Here is a 16,324-nt window from a genome sequence, read left to right as displayed (position 1 = left end):
AATAACCGCAGGGTAGGCATTCGGTGGTACTGGCTAGGATTAATGTGTCGAAGTCGATGGCAACTTAGAGTGTACTAATAATCTCATCAATATCTCCTATTTCATAAAGTGGGTACATTTTCTACACGTTATGGGATTGGGAGATAAGGGCAACCGCTCTTTCCTCCTATATATTTTTCTTTCAAATCTCCGCCTGTCCCGGTGAGAATGTGTAGTAGAAAGTCCACTATAATTTCTTACATATATGTTATCCATAAGAATTTTCACAATTAAGGCGTAGATAATCATGAATCAAGTTAACATTGTTTATTCCTACTTGTATTTATATTAGTGCGCCCCCTCACAAGCGCGGGGTCTGGTGCAGCTTCACTTGTCGCACGACCCCCTTGGCACCTAGACGGTTCTGCAGCTGGGTTAAAACTGCCACAAAGACAGAAGCTTTCTTTTCCAAGGGATCGATTGATTTAAAGATGCTAGCAGCATCTCCACCCAACCTCTTCTGTTGGGCCGGATTGCTGTTGCATCTGCCGGACCCTCATGCTAAACCGCATGCTCTTAGGGGGCAGCTCAGGTACTGTTATGCATTTCCACGGATCAATTCAGGACAACGATACAATCGTAAACTTTTGTTCACTATAAATTAACTAAAAACTTCAATTCAATAGATAGAATATGAAACGCTTCTAGATGACGCGTGGGAGGGGTCTCGAACATTATTCCGCAAAATTTGCTTTTTTATTATATCAATTTCACGTTAAATCAGTACAGTGTGCTTAGAGATAAGTGTGCTTAAAATTTATAGCTCTCATAAAACCCATTGTATTTTTTTCAACACCGAATATGAAAAGAATTTTCTCCTTTACACTTTCCACATGATTCATGTTCTTGGATGCATATAAATACAAAGATAAGAAGAAAAATCTTTAAAACATATTTTTTTTGTTTTTGTTTCAGTAGCTTGAGAATAATTTGTGTGTTGTGAGCCGACTGGCTGTGTCTCTTTGGTCCATGACTAAAGCTCGTAAGTCTGGAAAAGATATTCCCGAATGACACACTAGCGTGAGCTCCGGTTAGGGGGCAACTGGGTTTGAATTCATACCTCCGTAGAACAATTTAGACTTCCCGTCACGAACTTTTGCGGTGGCCCCAAGTGACTCGTACCGTAGGAAAATACAGTTTGCCCCCAAATGCTGCTCCGCACTAACTGTGAAGCTCTTTCCAACATAAAAGAAGAACAAAAGAAAGAAACAGCACTGCAAGAGATGCGAATATTTATGGCTTTAAGAATTTGTAGAAAATCTTAAGTACATCTTCCACAACTTGTACCGTGTATATATATATATCGATACCATAGCTGGGAAACATTCCATAAGTCTTTCCAGTTGTTTTGCTCCGATTCAGTTCAAAAAACAAAAGGGAAGAAAAATGTTTATTTTGTTTATCGGTTCCGTAAATTTCTGTTTCAGTTTTTACAAATGTTTTCAATATTTTTAGCGTATAGATAATTTATCGAAAGCATTTTTTCCTCAGATTGTATTTAAATAATCATTTTATTCGAAATACAGTAAAACCCTGATAAGTCATCACTTACGTAATCAAAACATTATTACGGCCTAAGTAGAGTGATGACTTCAATGCCAGTTTCAATATGCATTATTGTAAAAATCGTATACATTTGAAGTAATATATCATTTATTAAAACAACGATTACAATTAAAATATTAACACAATTAAAGATTGAAAAAGTAAAAAAAAACTTTTTTTTAGCTTTTAATATTTATCGGCAAAATGCATTGGCACCATTATGATCTATACTAGTAACTTTTAATTTAGACTAATCAGAGCAACTATTAGAACACGGTTAGCTTTTCTCAACAATAACTATTTCACATTCATTTTACAATATACATGACATTGAATTTTAGTGCTTCTAATTAGTAGTTCATGATTAAACTATTAGGTTAACGAACACAAGATCCACTTTTGACTTGAGGGAGCCGAAAAGCAGACAAAAGCAGACATTAGAATGCCTCAACTTGAGAAACAGCAGGTATTTCAACAAAGATATTTCATTTAACACTAAAAAAGTGGGTCCAGCGACTTACCTAGGAATTTGTTTGACCCCCATAGTTTTTCCTACATTTTTTGAAAATTTTTATATTTTGAAGCATGACATAATATTTTAAAGATAGAATAGAGTTATTACACTGATAATTAAGTAATAATTAAAGGTGAAACCGTTGATCTATGTACGCAATTTTATTGTTATTCAGTTTTTAAAGCATTCTGTGCAAATGACCTCTCTTGATCTGCGTCAGTGTGGAGGGAATCCCCCCACCCGTCTGTCTCTCAAAATACAGCATTGCAGTGAGACATCTCTCCTACGTTTTGAATGGGATCACCGAGTGTGATGTGTTGCTTTCATTTATTTTTTCGCAGGTGGACGATGATCTTTCCAAAGGGTTTCAACCAAGCTTGCCGATTCCGATCGGAAAAATAAACTCACGTAATCCCAATTGTGTGCAACAGTATCTGTAAGCAATGAGTTTCTCGTAAAATACTTAAGAATCTTAGACGTCCCATTGACGAGTGAGGGTCCCGCGATATTCCATACACTTCAACAGTTTGTTCGTAGCCGGTAGACGAGATAACATTGAGATCTCGGAAATTTATGGATACCAGTTGATGTTTGGGGTGTACTTTTGACTTTCATTTCTTTCAGATTCACATGCCCTGGGCTAGAAATCAGTGAACCCTCTTGCGGGGAGGGTGTCTCAACATCATGGGGCTCAGGAAAAGTGCAGGGTCGTCTTTAAAGCCCCATCGGCTTCCCCCTCTGTGATACAGTAATTTTTCTAAGGCCCGTACTTGAATAGAAATCCCTGTCTAGTATGCTATTCAAATATTGAAGCTCTCGAAAATTTTGAGCAAAAATCATTATTCTTGAGCAACCCCTTTCAATCTTGATGCTCCCGGACCGTTCTAGGGTGGGCCCACGTATTAAGATGTCATTCACAAAGTGTTCTGGGGTAACCCGTACTTGAAGTAATAGCTTACATATTAATTACATCTACAAACTGTAGTACCAGATTTCATCATGTGCCCCCCCCCCCATGGATATGAGGACCCGGGCCCTGACCATATGGGCCCGTGGATTTAGATAGTCCTGGTTCCATGCTATGCTGGATTCAGAAAGTATTAACATTTTCTTCCACCATAATTCACTTGAAATCTATCACCTCCCTCTCTTCAGAGAGCACTTGTAGTAGTTTCCCCTCATCTGATTTTCACCTGTACTTCAAACCCCCAGAATATCCCAGAGACGCTAGAAGGCCATACGGCACCATGTTACGAACCACTGCAATCTAACATGTTAATAGCATAAATCATTGATCAGAAATATCTGCTGTCACCTACCGAATAAAACTAATATGATTTTCCAATTGACATTGGTAAAAGGTTTCCGATTGGTGAAGGTCACACAGACCCCGTCTGTCTTTCCAGTTTTAAATGCTGAGCCCCAAATTAGTGAGGCCCATAAAGAAATTAGGTCCAGCTCGAACAGTCCGTAACGTTTCAAGAGCATTTTTTTTAAGTCGGGCAGCTTTCTCAGTGTAAGTTACTTGAGCTGTTCCAATGTGGTACGGAAAGATTTCACTGCCAATTTTTAGAGCATGACAATGCTAATATCAAGCGATTTCTTTAACGGGAGCCGTAGAAATCATCTGTTCCTGTCTATCAAACTTTTCCCATGGTTACGAGTTAACCGAAATTAGCGACAAGTAAAAACGTAATATAACATTGTTATCTATGAAAGCTGGACACGACCGACGAAAAGCGACGACTTAACCGGAGTGACGACTTATAAGGATAACGCGTTTACGAGGTCTTACTATAAATGTTTTAAATATTAAAATCCTTTGGAAAAATCATGGTTTTCAATTTCAAAAACCATATTTTTTTTATTTTATATATTCATTGCTTTTCATTACGTTTTCATTATTTCTTCAAAGTTCCCTACATAATAATGTTTCAGTTTTGATTTCCCATAAAAGAAAACATATAATAAAACACGATCGTAGGGTTATAAAGAAGTTGTATGTAAGACGGATTTTAAATTGACTTTGTTTTAGATATGAAATTGATCGGTGACTGTACGCTTGCTGTTTTTAGATGTAAAATATTGATCGAACATTTTGTCACATTATGTCCGCAAGTAAATCAAGGTGTGTCCGTTGGTAATGAAGATGTTGTACCTGAACGACGAAAATCACATGTTCAAATTTTGAATTTTTGTAAATTCAGTATGTATTTAAAACCAGATTTTAAGAAATTTATTCTCAAAGGTTTAGAGCACAACCTGAGCGTTTTACTAAATGGAAATATGTTTCCCAGCGGCTGAGAAAAATTGAAATATGGATTTTGTTCGTCGGTTCAGCCTTCGTCCTAATACCCTTTTTTTAAGGAGGAGTTGATTTCGTGTCAGTGTAATTTTTTGAGAGCGACTGAAATTTTACGTGTTCGGAGATTCATAAAATCGCACCAAATTGAAGGGACTAAACAGAAAAACCAGTGAAAGGAAAATATACATGACGAACTGCGAAAAATCTGCCAAACAAAATGGGTGATAGACGAGACAAAATTTAACATAAAATATCGTATTACATGGTTTTCCGCCTGGTGTTCCGCGCAGCCCTCGGGTTACGTAAAAATTTTTTGTGGCTCCACATGATCGAACGCCACGGGACCCGGAGAGCTTTCAAAGAAGAAAACTTTCTTGTTAGTGACACATCCTCAAAGCTATTCTTTGTTTTGAATTTTAACGAGGTGATTTCATTTAAAAAAGTCCAGAACACTTGGAGGACTAACGCTGAGAATGTGGAAGCATGTGAGTGATCAAAACAGTGAGCGAAACAAAAACTGCGATAGACCGAAAGAACAACCTAGTGAGCGAGCGACGAGAACAGAGATCTCGAGGATGTGAAAGCATGTGAACGACCAAAAGAATGTGTTAGATGCATAGGCTACACAGACGAATTTACAGTGTGGCATGGGAGGAGGCCCTATGCACCAGAGAAGTTGAATAGTTGTCCCTCAGGACCGTGCTTCTCGAAATCATGCGCTGAGACCGCCCTGGGGTTAGTTTATTGAAGAATCCGGTTATATCTTCCTTCTTCAATTCAGAACCTAACAAAACGAATATAATAGTACTAAATGCTTGAAAATTAATAAATATCCTCCGTTGAAAAGCAGCGGAGGGGTGGCTCTGGTGGGTTAGAAAATAATTGATATTCATTGTTTTAAACATATGTAAGGAACATAGCCAAAGATGCGCGCTTTCATTCTCATGTCCAAGTTTCATAATTTCTGGTAACCCTACTTCAACATTTTTTCCTTCTTATTGATGCGTACATAATATAATAATGTATAATAATACCATTATATTGGAACCCTGCTACCAAAAACAAATCGAAACTCGCTGAGCTGAATGGAATTCTTTATTTCATCTGTGCAGAATGACTAACTAGCATGCCACCTTTTATAACGCACAATGGTGGTAAGTTTCTCACTGTTTGAGGGCCAACATAATGATCAGCTGCAGCGTTGCGGGCCACAAAGGAAACAACCCTGGTGTATAAGCCGCCCCAGCAACATTACAAACAAGATTCGCAGATTTGTGACCACCGCAAGTAATGAAGTGGAAAACGGGCAATTCAGTCATTTATATTTCAACCTGTGCTCCTTTTCTCCATACACTGATATACATCCATTGTTTTTCCGGTTCCCAGATAGTATATGCAATGTACCAACAATTAATTAATGTTTCTTTCACAAATTAGTCTATTCAGTTACATCCACAGTTCCAAATTTTACAGACAAAGCATTTTTTATACATTTTTCTGCAATTATTTCTATCCCTTACTCCAGATTAGGCAACCGTGGGACCGCACGGCCGAATAAATGTTCAAGGAATTGTTTCACGCGCCGGTAGACTTCGAGAGGAGTTTTACTGTTGGGTTGTCAAAAGCCAGTCGCGTGGATAGTATTGGGTATCATGGGTAAACCCGTGATGGTACCAAGATATAATTGACTTGCTTCGCATGGACCAGGCAGACTACCTGTAGATATGAAAGGTTGCGCACACGCAATACTATCTTTAGCTCTTGTATGTCCGTGAGATTGATTACACGACCGCAAATACATGAATTCTTAGTTACATTCTTGGAACAGAATATCGGCATTTTGGTTTGAGAAAGTGTTTGTCTGCTTCTACGTAGAATGCCACCAACCTGTTATGTTGAAATGTAGAGATCATTGCTTCTGTGTTTTCGACGCAAAATGTAATTCGTATAAGGGTGTGGAACTCTCTTCTTCAACAGTACAATATGAATCTGACCATCCTATATGAAATACTTTTGATTTTTGGACACATTGGTTTCTGCGTTGCCTATATATATACGTAGTCCGCATAACCAACAAACGGATGAAAACAAAATTTCATCAGCAAAAAAATAGACTTTTAGAAAATAACTATACGTAACAGGTTGTGTTAAATTGAGAAACATCATCAAACTAGAAACCCTTCTGCCACCTATGAACTGAAAACACTACTGTTATGATCCTTCGATTCCAACTGGGGTGATCGATTTTTTGATAAATGTGCCGCTTCAGAAAAGAAGATATAGTATGATATTACTGAATATTTTTCGAGTAATAATGTACATTTGAACTAGCAAGTCAATTAGTCAATTGTCGTACGGGACGAATGCATGTCGAGAGTTTTTAGTATGGCGACTATTACGTCGTGTCTAACACTAGTTTCGTTAGGCACCTCGTCGTCGTCACTACGTGCGTTCACATCATATTCAAGTAATGAAATATAAGCATTAGATACCTTGTCCCACGCCGCACGATGGCTGGCAAAAGAAATCCCATGCAAAAAACACAGTTTCGACATACTCTTACTTCCCATTTTCAAGCGCACTGACTGCCCAACAAAAATGAAATCGGCATAATCAGAAGACTCACCCCTCACAGCAACCCACGGCGACGAATATCTTCCGACCAACCGAACTCCTACGGAGATGATAAGAAGCTTGTATTTCTTTTTGCCCAAAAACGAGAGTGTACATGAATTAAATTATTATTTTACGAGAATTATTAGTGTAAAAATTTACTGTACGCAGATATGAACTGTTAATGTTTCACTGCAAAACATGATAATTCAATTTATATTATCGCTTAAAACATGTTTGTTAATATCGTATTGTATCACTCTTTATCATGCGGTGCAACAGTCGAAACCGGTCACCAATTCGAACCATAACAGTTGTGTTTTCATTGGATAGGTGGCAGAAAGGGTTCCAGTTTAATGATGTTTCGCAACATAATACTGCACTGTATAGTTATTTCCCTAGAAAGAATATTTTTGTTGATAAAACTATTTTTACCAGTTTGTTTTTATGGGCAAGAGTAACTGCAGAAGGCACCATTTTGTCATGGTGGATAAGTTTACCAAATATAGCGTTTAATGCCTGAGAATGCTCCCGTGTATAAAAAAGTTTTTTTGCTACGCTGATAAAGATTTTGTATATTGCATATGGAGCAGCATGATATTTTGCAGAGGTATGGAAACGCTGTGCGCAGAGCAAACTGGTCGGTGCAGTGAAATAAAAGACTGTCCCTCATCTGAAAGAAAACAATGTTAGAGGACACAAATTTATAGGAATAAAATTTCTCCTTTTCCCGCGAGGATGTTGGTGCCATTCCCCCATCCTGAAGCCAGACCCCCTTGACTGAGATCATTAGTGCGGCTTCCTCTATAGTGAATTTATAGTGTGAAAAAACAAAAGCACTGAGATTTATCTCGAGCCCCCGTAACAGAGCCTTGCAAGTCCCACCTTTGTTGGGTCCATGGTGCTCACTTAAACCATATTGAGGATGGATCGCCGCTTGGCAGTCGAGTGGTTAGGGAACAAGCTTCTCACTGTGCAGGTCTGGGTTCGGGCATGGATGTTTACTAACACTAACAAATTCCCTGGACGGATCATGCTGATCCCTTGGGAATACGTGAGGATCACGTTATTATTAGTATTATGTACTCACGAGATATTCACCGACATCTGAGTCGTCGGTGAATTTCAGTTAAGTTTAATGTTTTTAAAAAAAAGGTTTGATTTTTACCTTTGTTATACGTTTGGGTCAACATGACCCGAAGAAGAAAATTCCTTTCAATGTTTATTTTTCCATTAATGTGAGGGTGATTTTTTTTTTATTGCGACTAGCGAATCTCTGGAATTTTTTTAACATCTTTGAAACATGGGGTTCCCAAACGATGGATGACTATGATTAATATGTTGATGACTTAAGTAGTGGCTCAACGAGAAAGAGTAATGAGCAGCAGGAGAAAATAGTTCTAGGTTTCTCTCTTGGCCGTGTTCTACATTCATAGGGGGTTCCCTTCAAACATTTAAACACACTTTTGACACTCCCTAGACCACGAATTTCATTTGAGAGGTTCCGTCTAAACGGAAATGCTTAAAAGCACTTCCAAATCTTCTAATAAATGAATGTGAAATGAACAGGTGGAGAAAAAAGTTCTTTCAGTTTGCTCTGATTTTCTGTGAAAACGTTTGGTTTCGACTTCCATATAACTTCGGGGAATTATAGAAAATCGTCCGGCTATTGGGCATTGCTTATTGCTATAATAGTAAATTTAATTGTCGTGTTAGTGCATGTGAATTTTTTTTTTTTCGCTTATTCATTTGCGCATGGTTTTCTCGAACTAACGTTCTAAATTTAAATAACGAAACTACTAACCAGATTTTTTTTTCTCTCTATACTATAAAATGACGGTATTTACTCACATTCTCTAAATAGTTATAGGCTCATATTACTTCTGCAAATCGAATTCTTTCGAAATTCAAATCGAAATCTATTCTTCATACAAATTGAATCTCTCACCAATGCAAAAATAAAAAAAAAGGAAATATTTGAAAGAATCACATAGCAAAAAATGTCTGAACTTGAATAGAATACGCGCAGTGAGTCAGAAATAATGTTTCTAATACTGATTTGTATATAACAATCATAACGAAATTAAGTTTCAAGTAAGAAGTTGCATGCTCTTTTGCTTCGGTATATCTGATCGCGGAGAGCAAATAATAAAAGGAAAAGTATGTCATAAAAGTTGCAGGATTTTGCGAAATATCGCTTGAAAATCTTCAGCATGATCTCACAAGTGTATGCTTTGATGAAAATGTCGTGAAATACGGCACAACACACAGAAATCGGATCGGCTGCAAATCTAAATATTCGATGGTAAATCTGAGTGAAGAACTTTTCCAGAGTGTAGTACCCCTTGTGAAAATTGCATAGTGTCCGAAATCAATACAAACTTTATATTGCATTGCCCCACTTTTTTGCAAAGGAACCAACAAAATCCGTCCAGTTCGTTTAACATTGCGTGCATGCAATTAATTTTTATAACAAAAAATACACCAAATTATATTTTTTTTCCCATTCCTTTCAAATATGAAGTTCTCTAAAGCAGCCAACGTGTTTTTCCCCAGAATTTTCGATATAACAGCCTGCCAATATTAATTTTCATGCAACAAGGGGATCGTTATAACGAACGTCGACTATATTGTTTTCAACACATTCAAATCAACTTCCATAGCTCCTAAACATGTGTATGTGTGTTAGTGTCACATTTACTACGTAAATTATCGCAGGTCTCGTAATAAGATCTTAACACGTGTAAACCCTACTAGAAAAAAAAATCAAATCAAGTAAAATAATTTAAAAAATAAAATACTAATCCATTGGGAATGTATCGAACGAAGAAAAGAACTGTTTCTTGGAAACGTGGATATCGACATATTTTTAGCAGCACATGGCGGGGAGCTTTATACACACACACATACATATATATCGGAGAGAAGATGGCTGTCATTTGTCATTTGGAAAATCTTCCCATCGGGTCTCCCCAGCGAGAGCGAGAAAAAAAATAATATATATGAAAAAAAGGAGAAAAAGAAAATATCTTTTTATTCTTTGGTTTTTCTTCGGATAAGAAATAAGAAAAGAAGGGTATATAAGAGATGGCATTGCCCCCTCCACCATTTCGGACGCCATCTAACGACGCAGCAGTTTCCTGTCGTGATAGTTCCTATCTTGGAAGACGATTTCCGTTTCAATATCTTTCGCTGATACCTCATTTTGCGCGCGATATATTCCCACCACCACTCGGGAACCGCCGCCCCCCCGTCGGCCTTTTCGACTTCCCAAACCCACGAGGTCCAAGGACCTTATTCTGTTCCAGTCACATTACACGCCTGGAAAAGTTTATTTCTCTCTGCTATGGTTTTTTTTTTCTTGGCATCTTATCCTCTTGGGTGAAAATTTCCAAAATTGCTCACTTTGCCATCAAAATCACTTTGAAGTTATTGATTCTCTGAATGTTCTATATTTTTTTTCCCTTTTGCAGCCGTTTAAGGTTGGTCTCAAAGCACTTGTCGTGAATGACACCAATGGTTTTAGTGTGTGAATTTTATTTTATTTTTAAGCTGTATATCAAATAGATTTTTTTTTTCGGGGGATCTATGAGATCTATAATTTGTAATGCATCTCAAATCTTATGTTTAAATTTCTGATGAGGAAGAAAAAATAACGTACGTCACGGATTAGCAGCCTTTAGTCGCAACGTTTAAATACAAATACAGTGGAATTTCGGTTAACGAGTAATGGTTCGCGTTACGAGCACGAATTTTGCACTTTATTTAGTTATTTTCCGTCATCATACCCGGGCTGACGGTTGTTTGCTATCGTTCATACACGTAATGTGAATTGTGGGTAATATTCTCTCATACAGACTCCGGCCCACTTAACTTTACCCAGTGCTCCAGTTCTTCATAAATTGGTACGTAATCATTTTATTATCTATAGTCGATGGTTCTCAATGTATAAAAAATTACACTTTCTTCAGAAAATTAACCCATCCAATTACATCCACATATTGAAATTTTTTTTAGGGAGAAAACATTTTATTCCAAAATTTTTATGAAATCTTATTATAATTTTACCTTTCTCCTGATTTTCCGTACCCTGGAAGCACGGGCCGCTCAAGGAACTGATTCTCGTGCCGGTAGACTTCGAGAGGACTTTTATTATCGGGATGGAAAGCGTACTAAATGTCAGTCGCGTGGATAGTAGTGCCATCCGGAATGGGTAAACACGTGATGGTACCAAAATAATATGGAGCAACTTCGCATGGAAGAAGCAGAATACCTGTAAATGTGAATGGATGCCCACACGCAACATTATCAGGTGATTCGGTGTGTCCAAACGTTACGGAACCAGATTTACGCAACTTGAATTTTCATTACGTTAGTTACCTTTTTTAAACGGATATTTTTTTGAAAAAAAGTGTCAGTTTGCTTCAATGTGGAATGCAACCAACCTGTTGTATCAACATTTCGAAATGAATACTTTTCTGTTTAAAATACAGATAACCGCACGCATCGTATCTGACATTGTATTGTATCGTAACTCCCTTTTGCTCCTTTGTATAATATAAACCCAATAAAAGGTAATCATGAGAATATAACAAATTACTACCCTCACTAAAAACATGACGACCGTAAACAGTCTGTTAATCAAGCAGTCTGCTGTTCAGACTAAGATCTCAAAAAATGTCTAATCGGAAAATAAATTGAATATACTGTATTTCTCTCTCTAGTCGGGGCACTCAAAAAATCCCCTCAAGGGACCGCATTCGGCCATCGAACCCGCTGTTGGACATTCCAGCTATACGTCATCAAACCAAAAAAAATTGAATTAAGCCCAAACCGAAATCCAAATCGCTCTATTCAGTCAAATCAACTAAATTATATTACTCGCAATTTACTCTCTAGTAAACACATATAATACTAGAAACAAAAACAAAAAAAAGCAATTTCCAAACGTCACACGCAGATAAAACATCTTCTCACAAACGAAACAACGATCCAAACGATTTCTCAACACAAACAACATCAATGTAGAAGAATAAAAACACAAGCTGGTTCGTTGTTTCCACGGAAAACGTCATGTTTTAATCACCAGAGAACGTAATTCACTAACTATATATATATATATATATAACCAGCAATAGTTTATCCATCTCAAGCACACACATACACTTTTACAAGGAGATAATGAAACATTAATTAAAACCGAGCACGAGATAAATCACGGTAGAAACTGCGACATCAACGTTCCTTTGTTTTCTTTCCACGCATACTTATAACAGAGAGAAGGTCTCGGTTCAATCAAATAACACGGACACGGTTTTTGCCATCATTTCCCCTTATTTTTAAACAATAAACTCACATAAAAGTACGAGTTTGTAATAGTTTCATTTATTTCTTCTTCTGTTTTTCCACTTTTATATATATTTTTTCGTTGTTTCTTGCGAAAGAAGAGGCGGATATTTTGTTCATGATAAATTATTAATGAGCTACGTGATTCCGAAACAACAGCACGTGAATATCTAATGCACATGGAATCTACATACCTCTAGGCCTTGCTGGTAATGCAAACATCAGTTCGAATAATAGTAATAATAAAAAAATATAAATGAATAAAGCAAAAAAATAGTGAGAATTTGAATTATGCACATACTTGGAGTATCCTCGCGTATGTAAAAATGAACAAGGACCGAATTCGCGTGTGTTCATGTTCTATGAATACAGAACTATATAGTGCTTACTGTTTATTTTTTCCCTATTTTTATTCGTGTATGTGAGTATCGGGAAATTTTTTTTTGCTTTTTTGTGTTTTATTTTGTGTATTTAAAAATACTGGAGAAGAGAGGGGAATATGTTTTTGTACTTTTCGAAATGTTTCGTTGTTTTCGGTTGGAAACTTCAGTTTTTATTTCTTTTATTGAATTATACTTGTGTTAAAGAACGGTCTGTTTGTTTTTGTCTGTGTTTATCAAATGGTACTTGGAATATTGAAATGTCTCTGATTTGTTATTAGGGGGTCGTTCAAGTATTACGTAAGCAAATTTTTAGCCATTTTTGACCCCCCTCCTCCACCCCCTTGTCAGGAAAAGTCAGCAAACCTCTGACCCCCTCCCTCCCCTTGTCAGCAAAATTTCGTCATCAGCTCTGCACCTCTGAATTCTAACGCATATTGGTGGGTCAGAGACGTACACGGGGGGGGGGCATAAGGGGGGGGTCGTGCTCCTTCACACGATCAAAAAATTATTTTTTTAATGCAAAAATAATATATTTTTTTGTAAATTTGAAATTTCGTTAGAAAATACTTTTATATGTTATTATAATCGGTTTCTGTTAATTTTAACGTTATTTGAAGGCTATGAACTCAAAATTTATATCTTTAATAAATTCATTGCCACCCTCTAAGCCATATACTGATAAATCGCATATAGGCCCTTGGCCTGCGAACCAAATATGGCCCTGGGGGTTGTCTGATGTGGCCTGCCCTCCTCAAACCTAATTTTGTAAAAATTAACTAAGCGGAACATTTACAGATCGCTTAAGTGCCCCGTGGTGCAATTCCAGAGCATTTAAGCGGCCCGTGGCACATTTTCAGATCACTTAAATAACCCGGACAAAGTTCCAGAACACTTAAGCGATCCGTGACACATTCAGAGATCCCTTGAGTGACATGTGACGTAGTTTTAGAGCACTTAAGTGGCCCCCAGTGCGGTTCTACATCACTCCAGTTACCCGCGGCACATTCTCAGATTATTTAAGTGATCCGGGGCATAATGGGGGAGAATGTTACTTCAAATGCCCACAAACTATCGAAAGGTTTTTCTCGTTTTTGGCGCACCGAGTAAGATGCCATTAAAAATATCTCATATTTTCATTAACGGTGGTTGATGACGTAAGCATCTTTCAAACCCCCCCTCCCCCCTTGTCATCAAAAGTAAGCAAATTGGAAACCCCCTCCATCGCTGATGACGTAATACTTGAACGGCACCTTATAGGAATAAATATGGATACGGAATGTCTCATGAAGTGTCCAAAGCGAACAAAAATTCAGCTGATGGTTCTAAAATCAAAATCACAATGTGATTATTTCGTGAAATAATGATTGGAGGAATGTGAAAACTTAATGATTCTCCAGCTATTCAAAAAAATATGAATTTGTAAAATTATAGTCTGGTTGATTATAGGTAAAATTATAGCCAATTTCTCTGGTTGAGTTTTATTTCTTAACCACCGAGATATTGGTAGTTTAAATTCTTGATTTTTTTTTGCTCTTTTTTTGATGTATAATAAAATTATGAAGTTGCACAAATTTCCAACACCTAGAAAGAAATCGAAATCGAAAATTTCAATCATTCAGTGCCAGTGAATTTTGTACTACAATTTTGCTGGTACACTTTTTTTATTTCCGACTGTATACAAATTTCAATTTCTTTTTAAATTCTTTTTCTTTTTAAATTCTTTTTTCAATAATAATTTTTCAGAGTTGTCTACATTACAGCTTCATTCTCCTTGTTTTTTCGATAGTATCACTTCGTATATTTTTGATATCAGATTCTATGAAGGGTATTTTTCTCGTGAAACACTTTTCTATATATATTTTTCTGTAACTGGAAGAAACAGTTGCGGGGATGTACATCAATTCTAATTTCAATTTTTTATCATTATCCGGCTGTAAATTTGCCAACGTTTCGGACACAAAGAGATTGAAGAAAGGTCCGGGTCCATAATTATATAATTAGCTTTAACGCAGCGCTTTCTATCGACAGAAAATTGAACTAGTTTTCTGTCTGTACCCAAAGAAACATTTCCGCTCCTTGCAATGACTTTTTCGTGGATTGCACTCAAGTATATCAATTTATATCAATTTTTAAACTATTTACAAATTTATGAGATACCCTATATCGTTCCAATTACAAATATGCTAACAACACCAGTATATATCAGTTTAAAGAACAAGATAATACGCTTTCATTGGCAGTAAAGTAATGGGTGTCATGTATTTTCTAAAGAGATTCACAGTGGAGACTGTGGGAACAGGTGTCCTATATAAGAAAAAAAAAATCAATCTCACCTTTATCTTTCACGGTACATTCGTGTGTTTTATGGTGACTTCGTGTCATGTCTCCGGAATTACATCGACCGAAAGATAGGATGTGTACAGTGGTGTGTGTGTGTGCGCGCGTGGGGTATGAGCTCTCGGCGATGCTCGGCTCCCCGTGTCAAAACGATTAACCCCTTCGCTTTCAGGTTTTCTGAAATTGCTGTCACGTCAAACAGGAATTTATAAACGTCTGCGCGGGACGCGGCCAAAGTTTTAACAGCTACGACATTCTCTCTCTCCGTCTTCGATAAAATATACACAAATACACATCGTACACACACAACCGCATTATGGAAAGCCGTACGAAGGTTAAAACCTTCGAGAATACTTAACTGTACGTGCGTGTGTATGACTCGGCGTGTCATTTTACCTCCCTAGAACCGGCCTATCATTATCATTTCAGAAATGCGTCTCGTTCACCGTAGAGGAGAATTCTGTGTGACACATGGGAAATTTATCTCATTACCGGGTATGTATCTGGATAAATCTTTACTCGGCTGATCATTTATTTAGTTTTGAATGATATTTAGCCGCTTTATGGATTCGTGAGTAGATAATACTCAAAATTCATATCCCCAAAAATTTCAGTGTTATGGATTGATTCAGTTACTATTCATGATGTGGTTTTAGTTAATAGTCGAATGAGAACGAACGTTGAAACACAGGATTCTCAATTCACGAGACAAACTTTAAGAGATGATAAAATACACCTAAATAAGCAGTTTTTGGTCGAACCCCGATAGCAAATACAGTAGAGGGTTGTTTTAACGAATGCACAACAATGTTTACGACAGGTACGGAAAACTGGATAAGTGAGGAGATATCGATGTTTCAGGAAAGGAAAATTCATCTCTGACCTCACGGGAACTCCGGTCTCTCGTTTTCCGGACAAGTGTTCTACCAATTGCGATATGAAGACAGATAGAAATTCCTCTCCTTCGAGCGTATGTATATGCTGAATAGCTCCGTGCAATGGACGGTGGCAACATCTGGTGGCCCTGATGTCATCTGTGAGCTATTAGCAATATAGAAATGAATTACCTTTCAGGGTTAGATAATACAATTGAAAACCGACGTAGATAAACTCAAAATTTCAAAACAACCACTACTGTACTCGTTTCGGAACTATATGAAGTTTCTTCATCAGTAGCAGAAACAAACAAGAATAACTCCTTATAGCGGGAGTTACTCGCTGTTGTGAGTAACTTTGCGACAA

Source organism: Pholcus phalangioides, unplaced genomic scaffold (assembly GCF_987345545.1).
Source record: "Pholcus phalangioides strain wild (caught in Gottingen) unplaced genomic scaffold, Ppha-v1.0 ptg000002l_1, whole genome shotgun sequence".
Classification (NCBI taxonomy): Eukaryota; Metazoa; Arthropoda; class Arachnida; order Araneae; family Pholcidae; genus Pholcus; species Pholcus phalangioides.
This window is presented reverse-complemented; position numbering follows the sequence as displayed.